This window comes from Mus caroli, chromosome 2 (genome assembly GCF_900094665.2).
Source record: "Mus caroli chromosome 2, CAROLI_EIJ_v1.1, whole genome shotgun sequence".
NCBI lineage: Eukaryota > Metazoa > Chordata > Mammalia > Rodentia > Muridae > Mus > Mus caroli.
Window position 1 is genome coordinate 128,298,565 of NC_034571.1, and position 11,357 is coordinate 128,309,921.

The 11,357-nt window shown below is 42.1% G+C and overlaps 1 protein-coding gene across 8 annotated transcripts in view; it reads left to right on the forward strand.

The window, feature by feature from the left end:
• Plcb4 (phospholipase C beta 4) overlaps positions 1 to 11,357 on the forward strand; it is a 353,082-nt gene that overhangs the window by 2,135 nt on the left and 339,590 nt on the right. The window lies entirely within an intron of this gene.

Below are 11,357 nucleotides of genomic sequence, written 5' to 3' on the forward strand. Positions count from 1 at the left end.
CTTTTAGTATTTTTAAGACTGATGTTTTTAAAGATGTGTTTGAACTGAGAACCGAATGTTTTGAACCCTTCAAACTTTGATATCCTAAATTGCAGAGTGATACAGAGGATGATGAGAAATTCCTCTCACCAGGATCTTGTGGTGTAATCCCTGACTGACTGTGTTATGTAATCTAGAATTTTCCCCCCACAGAACAGTCTTGCATAGTTTTCAACTGGTGTATTGATCTATTATATCTTTTTTTTTACACTGTAGACATTTAATACATGACTGGTGTCTTGGGGAGAACCTCTTGTAAGAAAAAAATTTACTTTTAAAATGGAATTTCACTTTCTGAGCGTTTTTATGTTGGTGAAACTGGTTTGACAGAACGAGTGTATCTTCACATGTAACAGTGTGCTGCAGAAGGCTGAGTGTTGGGTTCCCTAGTGTGCTCTGCTCCCCCTCCCCCTTCCCCTCCCCCTTCCCGCTTTTATTACTCAGCCATCAGAACTTAGTTTTGATTTAGCTTTGATGATATCACTACCAGCTCTGAATTAATCGCTGTGGAAATGCTGTTTTACAAGTAACTGTCAAAACAGAATTTCAAAAGACTCCATTTGATCACAGAGAGCACATTTACATCTGTTGGAATAATTCTACTTTTACTTTACAAATGCACACCCACACAGGAGGGCTTTGTGCTGAAATATTCTCTTTTCCGAGCTTTATGTTTGTATCTTTTAAAATGTGAATGATGTTAAAACTTACATGCCCCGGAATCCAGGCTGCGTGCTTTCTGTCATATCAGATAGGGAAATGTGGGAATTAAAAAAAAAGAAAAGAAAAAACCCTTAAAGCTTTCAAAAGAGCTTTTTAAGAAGTGGATTTTAAAGGTTTGTATCACCCTTGAAACCTGCTGGTGCTGCTAATGTATCTGTTTACCCTCTTTCCAAGAATCTAGCTGCTTGTAGATCAATCTATACTGCTGATTTTGCACAACATGGTACATCATTGGCAACCCTCGTGAACGTGCTGTTTTCTTAGGCTACTACTAATTTGTTTTCGATTCTGGTTCACTGGTAATTGAATGACTGAATGATTGCCTTGCATTCCTGGCTCCCTGCTCTTCATATGAAATTGGGTTTATACACGATTGTCATGTTGTATGTGAACCCATCACAGTGGCATGCTGTGTTGTGACAGGCTGGGATATAAGCTTCTGGGAACAGTGTCTGATTGTCACCCCCAGTTTTTTAGGTGCAGCAGGCAAAACCCAAATGCCAGAATTGATGAATTGGTGGATTTTTATAACGGTAATAATTAGCTGCACTTTTTTTTAAATTTTAAAGTCTTCAGTTGCAAACAAATTACATTTTTTGGACCAGAGCAGTTAGGTAATAGTGTTATAGGAAGGAATAGTTTTTGTAATTTTCACACTTTCAGCAAATGCCTTGTTAGTGAACTCAGATACTTTGGGGACATATTACTTGACAAATGAGAATTGTGAGGCACACTAGTGACTCGGTTAGTGTCATCAGTGACCAGTTCCACTGCTTGCTTACTGTCAGGGATGACGCATGCTTTGAAAACCAGACCTTGGTGAGTTCCATAAAAGCAAGATGCTCTGCATCTGATACTTAGAATGAGGTCAAGAACCCTGAGGATGTTTGCTGATCACTGTTGGTAGTGCACAGCCAGACTGCAGTTTGTAAACAGTTACTTTTCACTTCCTAAGTGAAGGAGTCTGTGGAGGAGATGTAATCACCTCTTGAGAAATAAGGACATCCCCTAGGCTGACAGGCACCTGGTTTTGCGGCTCAAGTTCAAATGTTAACCTTGCTTGCAAGGATACTGTTTAACTCTCAGGGCAGTCCATGTCACTGTTTCCTATTTCCAGGTCCGTCAGACCCACGGCATAGAACAATCTTGCTTCTATCCCTTCGTATTTATTTTTCTGTGGAATAGTTTTTTCTTTGATAAAGCCTCACCCTTTAAAGAAGAACCGCTTCTTCAAGCTGTAATAGTGTTTTCCAGTTCTACCTTGAGTGTTCATGCCTCTAGTTCTTTACAGCCAACAAAGAGTGGGTTGCCTGTGGTGTGGGGAGACTGGAGTACTAATACAGTAGCGAGTAGATGGCTGAGAATCCTGTGTTGTCCTTACAGTTCAGCCTGCTTTCAAAAAGTTGTCCCTGAGTGATCTTTATTTGCAAAACACATTTCACATGAGTGCGAACCTCACTTTCTGAGAGCCTGGCTGGGTTCTCCTCCCTTTGGATGTTGTCATTCTGGGGAATATGTAACCAGAGTTCCTAGCGGGGGAATGCCCTCCCTTTCAAATCTTAGCCAGGACATCATTTTGTTCAGTAGAATGAATGGCCAGTTTTAGAAAAAAAATTCCTGGTATGAACTGGACCCTTTCTCTCTTTTACTTTATGGAAGCAAAACAGGTGGCTAGGACGGTAGGTCAGAAGAGGAGTCTCGTCTGAAGACCTCTCACAACTACTATGTATAAAACCTGCAGGGAGACTATTATACACCCTGTGAGCACAGAACAGTCTCTTTCCCCCTTTCCTGGGTGTCTCCCTCACAGTTCTCACACGATCTCTTGGGGGAAATCCACCTCTAGCTACCGAGAGGGAGGGACAGGCAAATCATTACTTCAGTACCCAGCACCCTTGTAAAGCTTTCTTTTCCTCCTAAACAATTAAAGGATATTATTTGGCATGAATGAACTCAAGTAGCCATTTCCATAGAGGCAGGAAGAACAGGTAACTCAGATTCAACTTAAGCGGCCGATCCAGAGACAACACAGACCACTCATTCATGTTAGACAGCTCTTTTCCCCACCTAGACCAGAGGCCTTCACCTCAGTAGATCTGTATCACCGAGGTCTGAACATAGTCCATGAATATTGTTGGGTGGTCCTTAATTTTTATACATATCCAAGTGACAATTCCAGCGTGAACTAGAACCATTCATTGTTAGCCTTTGCTGTTCAGTGGGTTGAAAGGATGTGCATGTCAAATGAATTCATTTTGTTTTGTTTGTTATTTTTTTTAGATTTATTTGCTTTAGTTTTATGTGTATGGGTATTTTGCCTGCATGTATGTTTTTAGTATCATGTATGTGCAGTGTCCTAAGAGGCCAGAAGAGGGCATTGTTTTGTCTAGAGCTGCAGTGACAGAAGGTTGTTAGCCACCGCGTGGGTACTGGGAACCTAATCCTGGCCCTTTTGGAAGAACAACAAGTGCTCTTTTCTGCTGCACCACCTCTCCAGTGTGAGTTCATTTAAAAACTTGTTATTTTGATAAATATGATTCATTTCTGTGGTACTTATAAGTATTATTTAATTTTACACATTTGAAATATGCTTAGAAGAGTCTAGAGTGTTTACCAGACTGCAAAACTGGAACCTAACCCTTGCAATGTGAAGAACATTGGCCTGAGACATGGTCACTCTCAGAGTTGGTGGATGGATAGGTAGGGACTCGTGTTTTGGGTTTTCCTTTAGGAGTAGACATTGAGAGCTTAAAGTGCTGGAATCAGTCATCCCTGAGTTTCTATCCTGACAGTGTCCTCTGTTGGCCCTGTAGTCCCATGCGTCCACTCAGAGCCTTGGTTGATTCTCTTATTAATACCCTCCTCCCCAAGCCCCTGGTTAAGGATGGTGCTGGATGATGGTGATTCGTGCGTTGCTGTGACAACCACTCTGCCCCTTCTCCTACTGATACTACTAGGATCACTGCCCACAATCTCACTTTGCTCCATCAGGGTAGAGGGCATTGGTTTGTTTGTTGAAACCATGCAGAAGCAGCTCATTTAAAACATGGAAGACATACTCGGAGTTCCATCTGGCAGTCAGGGAATGTTCCAGTGACCCACACAGGCTACCTCCTGATGCCGGATCTTCCTCTGGACTCATCTCACCCTGTGACTGCATTTGGGTAGAGGAATACAACATTGCTCAGCTCTAATAGCCTTAAAATTCCATGAGTGTGGGGTTTTTGAACTGTAATGCAGGAGCCAGATGCCATCCCCAGGGCCTCTGTGTCCTCCAGAACGGCTTAAAAAAGAGACCATATTAAGCAATTTAGCTTTAGGAGGATGGAAACATGCATGAGAAGTGTTTGGGGACCACTGATGTTTAGGGGCACATCGTGCCTCCTTGGCTCCCGTGGGCATTAGTGGGAACATTCAACTCTTCTGCGCATAGTCTCAATAACAACCTTAGTAAAGGGGAACCAAACCAAACCAAAACCCCCAATCTAGATATTTGTCCAGAACTTGAAACATGCCACTTCATTTCATCTTTCTAGACACTTTTTTTTTTTTGCCGAGGTGGGGTGGGTGGGCTATGGAGTTGTAGCAGTCTCTTAGGTTTACATTGTTGGAGAACTTATATTTGGGAGGCTAATCATGTGATGGGTTTAGAGTTGGGATTGAAATCTAAGTAGATTGACACTGAAACCTTTTGTTTGTTTAGTTTTTCGGTCTAGCTGTGTAGCACATGCTGGCTCCAAACTTTACATCCTCTTGTTTTAGGTTCTCAAAGGCTGGAATTGATTATAGGCAAGCACCATGTTAGTCCAGAACTCCAACTTTTAAACCACGGTTCCATGTTACTTGTAGTTGGTATAGTGCATGCTGCAGAAGGGACTCTCTCTCTCTCTCTCTCTCTCTCTCTCTCTCTCTCTCTCTCTCTCTCTCTCTCCCTCCTCTCTCTCTTACTCTCTCACCACAAAACATGGTGAGGCAGTTATTTTAAGTGGCACGGCTAAGATGTAACAGATTGTTTCTGGCAACTGCTGTGAAGATGGAATCCGAACAGCAAGTTGAGGATGAAGCCCTGTTTCCTAGTCTCGGTCTAGGGGTGTTTGTTGATGGAGTTGCATGGACTGGAAGGGTGAAGGAGGGGATTAATTGACAATAACATGGGCTGAGGACTAAGAGTGAAGATTTGGTATTATCTTTTCTTTGGTTTTCGGAGAGATCATAAGGGCGAGGGCCTGGAAGGACCGAGAAATAAGTGCATTATGTGAAATTGCCAAATAATCAATAAAAACATGAAGGTCAAAAGGAAAAGTAAGGTCAGCTGGCAGAGTTTAATGGCTTCAGTGAGACTGCTGTGACCTCTGGTTGAGGAGCCAGGTAAACCACATACACAGGTGCTGTTGAACAGGTGTCAGGGACCTTAGGCATGTGTGTCCCTTTCCAGGAGGAGCTGCCAGAGGAGTCTGCCACTGCATGCACATTTTATAGTGAAGCAAGGAATCTGAGGATCTGGAACTTGAAAGTTCCTCATTTGAAAGTGCTTGGCTGGGGTTGGAGAGCTAGTTCAGAGTACTGGCTGTTTTTTTTTTTTTTTTTTTTTTCCTCAGAGGACCCAGGTTTGATTCCTGGTGACTTAGGACCATCTGTAATTTCAGTCTCAGAGGAAGATGCTGTCTCTGGTCCCTGTGAGGACCAGGTACATACATAGTACACAGCTATGCATGCAGACAGAAACTCATACACATAAAATAGATAAGTTAAGTAAACTAAAAAGTGCTCTTTGGAAGTGGGGCTGAGGAGACTGCTCAGCTGGTACAACGTTTTCCACATAGAAATGAAGACCTGAGACAGAGCCCAAGGACTATGTAACAAAGCTGGGAATACTGGGGTTACTCCAGAGAGTTCCCGAGCCAGGGAGGTAGAGACAGGCAGATCCTGGGGCTTGCTAGATAGCCAGCATGGAGCAGTCAGTCATCCCCAGGCTAGTGAGAGACCCTGTCTCAAAAAAACCAAAGCTCAAGGATGTTGCAACTGAGGAATGACACGGGAAGTTGACCTCTGGCCTCCACTTGCATGCACACAATCCATGTTATTGCCAAACCGGACACATTTGTGGCAGGAATTAAGCCTGAGAGTTCCCACGTCGGTCCTTTTGTCAAGTGTAAGTTCTCAGATGCACTGTGCCCTAGAAAATGCCATTAGTTTTATTTCCTTTTTCAGACTTAAATTTTTTTTTTAAACGGGGAGGTTTTAAAATTCATGAAATAGTCTCCTTTATTTTAAATGAGCATAGAGTTCTGAATATCTGGCTTTTTTCCCCCTCACCCCATTTTCTAAGGTACCAGCAAATATTCCGAGTCGGGAGAGGAGGGACATGGTTTTCAGGCTCACTACTTGACAGAGCTTTGAACTGTGATCAGTTTACCGTAGAAAAATGAGTGACTTCCTTTACAGGGTCAGAGAGGCTCTCTTGCCTCTGTCACTGGTTGAATTCTGCAAATCATGGGATATCTCTCCCTGTCTCGACAGTTGCAGTATTTATCCTGAACACTGATAAGTTAGATCTGTTTCTGCAGGCGAGTATTTCAAGGCGAACCCAACCTAATGTTTTCTTCCCAGTCTTCAATGGGCGATCACTTTGGGTCAACTGGAAATGTAGCCCCTCGAGGTGGGGTTCTCCTGTATCTACTGATGTTTGGTTATTGATTACATAGCCAAAGCCCTCTCTGGAATTTAAGTTTTTATTTTCGCTGGTTTCTAAAATGATGTAAGTGAGCTACTAATATGTTCCAGTTGAAGTGACAATGCAGAAATACAGAAGCAATATGTAAAGTACTCTTTCCCACCTACACCCTCCCCAGATATAGCCATTGGCAACAGCTGCAAGTGTCTCCCTCCTCCTTTTGTCCATTCATTTACATACACAAATACATATACGTGGTTCTCTTGTTATATAAATTGAATCATACTGTACATGCAGATGCATTTTTATTATATAAACTGCATCACACTACATTTATTTTTCTTAGACTTGCTTTGTCTTCATAACTGTATCTTATGATAATTTTATTTATTGTCTGGATACTGGTTATCTCATCTTTGTAACACTGTATACCATCTGGTAAGACATAGAATCTTGTTGGGCTTTAACAGCAGGCTTTAATGGGTTTCTCATGACTGTACAGTGAAAGATAGCAGATTTCTTTTCATTACTCTTCATGAGTTTGTTTGAAAATTTTTTTATTACTAAATTCCAAGAAATAGAATTGCTTGGTCAAAATGGCCTAATCACCTTTAAAATTCAGAGAAAACACTGTCAGATTGCCTTTTAAAAAAAGGTCCCCGATAGAATTTCTGTCTCAGAGAACCTCAGGTTATTGCATATAAATGGATCTTCAAAACTGAAACATAGCCCAAATTGCTACATGGCTTTCCTAGTTCAATTAGAGTCAGTTATATTGTATACCCAGAAATGACTTTAGAAATAAATCATTTACTCATTTACTTAAACTCCAGCTAAGGGGCTAATGTGAAAGCCCTTTAATAAGGAGATATTTTGTGGAATCAGAGTGAAAAGTCTGTTTTCTGATTGTCTTGGTTAGCTTTGAGACTCTAGGCCTTTTCCAACAGGGACATGCCTTAAGCATCAAGAGTTTGTGTTCAGAAAAGTCAGGGCCCCCAGGGCAGATGCATAATACAGATTGATCCTGACTTTGGACAATTCAGTTCATTTGGGGGTTAAGAATGCAGTGATGGTGCACGCCCAATCCCAGCACTTGGGAAGCAGAGGCAGGTGGATTTCTGAGTTCGAGGCCAGCCTGGTCTACAGAGTTACAGAGTGAGTTCCAGGACAGCCAGGGCTACACAGAGAAATCCTGTCTTGAAAAACCAAAAAAATAAAAAAAGAAAAAAAAAAGGAAATAAAAATATTTAAAAAAAGAATGCCTGTCAGGGCTTATAAATTCAGATTTGCTAATGTAGTCTCCTTTCCATGCTCTGGGTTCTGAGTCCCTGTGTTTAAATAATTACAAGTCAAAATTGTTTGGGGGAGAAAGAGTATCTGTCCTGAACATATACATATTTGTTTCACACACTCTATATCTGAGCTCTTTCCCCAGCCCTGGACAGTTTTTGATGGTTATTCCCTAAAATAATACATTATTATAACTATTTATACTGTATGAAGTACCACCAATAGTGAAATGATTTAAATATGAGGGGGGATGTGTAAACAAATATCACTCTGTTTTATCTAAGGGACTTGAGTACCCATCTGTGGAGTCCTGGCAATACAAACTGCTGGTTGCTGAACAACATCTTTGTAGAATTATCAAAGAATCCACCGTAAGCTAGGGCTGGCGGTACTTAACCTGTAAGCCTAACACCCAGGAGGCTGAGGCAAGAGGATGTTGAGCTTGAAGCCAGCCTGAGTTACATAAGTATGACCCAGGCTCAATACACCAACCCTCCAACCCAACCCAACCTAACCCAACCCACCAAACGTGTGAACAAGCCTAAAACAAAAGCTAGAAAATTGGAATCCTCTACCTTCTCCCAAGAGATCTGGAGGGATCAATGGCAATGCTCTCTTACGAAGTGTCATTAGTGAGTACCTGAAGCTAAGTTTCATTTGTTTGAGAAATGAACAAAAAGAACTGTGTACCTTAGAAACTGCGTTGCATTTTCATTTCAAGAGTTACTGGGGAACATAGTAAATCTAGGTCACCGTTATTGACCTCTTTCAAAAGTAGCAGTTGTGATCACTGTAATTATTAACAATGATATAAATCTACTTAGTTGTTTTTCAGAATTGATGGCACGCTCTCAGGAGCTAGCATCCCAGGGTCAGGGTCAGGGTATCCTGATGGCAGTATATGTCAGGAAGATGGAACCTTGTCTCTTTCCCAAAGATGGGTCTGAATCCTTCAACCCTTTCTCCAGATACCTATTTTAAAAACAAACTTCTGGTTAGCTTGGCAGGGACATTCAAATCCTGAACATATGTCTTCTGTATGTTTATTTATTTATTTATTTATTTATTTATTTTTACAGCACACTGAGAATTGTAGGAATATGGTAAGATTCAGTTGGATTTCCTTGGCATTGAAACCTGGCGTATTCAAAAGAGTCTGTGCTGGGTTTATGGAAACCTTATAGTATGTCAGAGTTTACAGACAATATCCTTTGACAGTGTTGGTGAAAGCCCACTCTTCAAGCCTATGTCTTAGGACCTGACTAGAAGGTATCTGTAAACCAAGTCCTCTGGGGAGGGCTCTAAAAGAGACCCTTTAGAAATCGTGGGCAGATGGGCACAGTGAGGGCAAGTCCTAAAGGAAGGGAGCAAGAAAGACTGAGGCTTTGTGACTGGAAGGAAGGAGCAAGAAGAAACAGTCTGGAGCTGTGTCCTTTGGAGGGGACACAGTGTCCCTGTAATGTCACAGCAAGGAAAGCAGGAATTCTAGTAAACCTACCTCTGTCATCTAGATAGATGGACCCAGGTAAAAGCTATGGGGCAATGGTGGGCAGGGTGGGAAGGGAAGGTAAATGTCCAGGAGAGGTGAATGGCAGAGCTCAGCTACTTCCCAGGCGGAGTAGGAGGCACTCAGACGAGTCGCCTGTCGGGTCAGAGCAGAAACCCTGTAGTCTGTTTTGTGAAAAGGAAAATAAAACTCTAGCTACCACAATTAAATTGAAACCTGAGATTGTTCCATAGTATCACATGGCTGCTATCAGTAAGACTGTGGTTGTCCTTAGAGAAGCATTGGTTGACAGGTTTTCCGTGTCATTTGGAATAGACCGTTTTTCATTGGTAAAACCATAGAGTGGGAAACTCAGTATGTTTATCTGATGGATTAGGGTTAGAGGTGCAGGGGATTCATAATGTCTGTCACCATTAAGTTGGCTACCTGGGAAGCCATTCCTTTGCTTTTAATATTTTGTTAAATTCTTTTATCTAAAATGGTGGGGGTGGGGAAGACTAGGAAGAAATCGAGTTATTAGTGGTAATTTTTCTTCGAAGAAGTCAATTAGAGAAAGTCTTTAGCATCACTCGGTAGACATGAACAAGCTGTATTTTTCTCATTTGTTCAGCAGATGAGAGTCCAGACAGGATCAGCTTTAGCTTCTGACTTGCGTTTCTGCTCCTGGTGTTTGAAAAGGTGAAGACTGCTCTGTTGGGTTTGCACATCTGTTCTTTGAGAACAAGCAGTGAGACTTGATTAGAATCATAAAATCGGACAGTGGAAAGAGGTTTGTCTTTCCTCACATCCAAGGCTTATAGTGTAAGCTTCCGGGACACTAGCTATTAGCCTCTGCTGCCCTGTGCTCCCAGAATCCCCGACCAGCGTGCAACATCCCCACTTAAGAGTAAACAGGTTTTGCTTGCTTGATTCATTTTTGTGGTTCCTGCCATAGATTTGTGAAGTCCCTGCTTCTGAGGGCTTACTTGTCCCTCGCACACAGATTGTTTTTATGCATTGAGGCAGAGCTTCACGAAGATCCTTCACCACTCAGCACTTGACCTGGGGTTCTGTGGAGGCCTCATTCTAAAACTCTCTCTGTAGGAGATAGTTCTTTTGCTTTCACCATTCTGTCAACTTATTGTTTACTGGAAAATCCCATAGCTGTAAATTTTTGTCTGCGTTTCAAATGCATCCTTTGTCTGCTGGAGATCTTGACCTTGAAGTCCTATGGGTACCTACAGGTCAGAATGTCCCAAACAGAAGCCCTCAACTTCACATCAAAGTCTTATCCCAGTTTCTAAACCTTTGTGCAACAAGTTGCTCATCTAGAGAATCTGCTGGCCCCCCACCCCTGGCCACATCGATAGCTCTTTGTCCATTCTTTTTTTTTCTTCCTTGCATCTCGCTGTCCAAGTTTATGACTGTAGTGGTCTTCTTGTTGCTATGACAAAATACACGAGAAGAAACAACTTAAAGGAGTGAAGGTTTATTTTGGCTCGCAGTTTGGCAAGGTACAGTCCCTTCTGGCCTGGAAGGCATGAGCAGAGCTGGCGGGTACAGGGTAGCAGGAATGGGAGGTTGCACATTTTCATCACTGCTGATAAGTAAGCGGAGAGAACCTTTGCCCAGAACATGGAGAGTCATGCATGAGACCTGCTCCTCGTGAGACCTGCTCCTCAGTGACCAGCTTCCTCTAGCTAGGTCCCACCTCCTAAGGGTTCTACGGCCTCCGAAATTGGCACCAATGGCTGGGGACCAAGGGTTTAAATCCCGATACCTGTAGTAAACATTTTAGATTCAAACCATAACCATAACAGTATCCTTATTCTAAGCCCAGATTGTTCTAGCGGTATAGTCCACCCCCATTCCTCATCTGTCAATCATGTATTCTCTTGGCTCCACAGTGAGCAGCAGGTATTCTTTACAATGGTGCTGGGTTGTTTTTGTTTGTTTATTTGTTTGTTTTTTTGTGTGTTGTTGTTGTTTTTTCCCCTTCCATGTAGGAGTTTATAGTTTTCAGAGAGACACACAAACAGCTACTTTAATAACTTTACATCTTTGCCTATGACTTCATTCTTCACACCAGCTAAAGAAATCTGCACAAAACAAGCCTTTGAGCATTATATATATATATATATATAT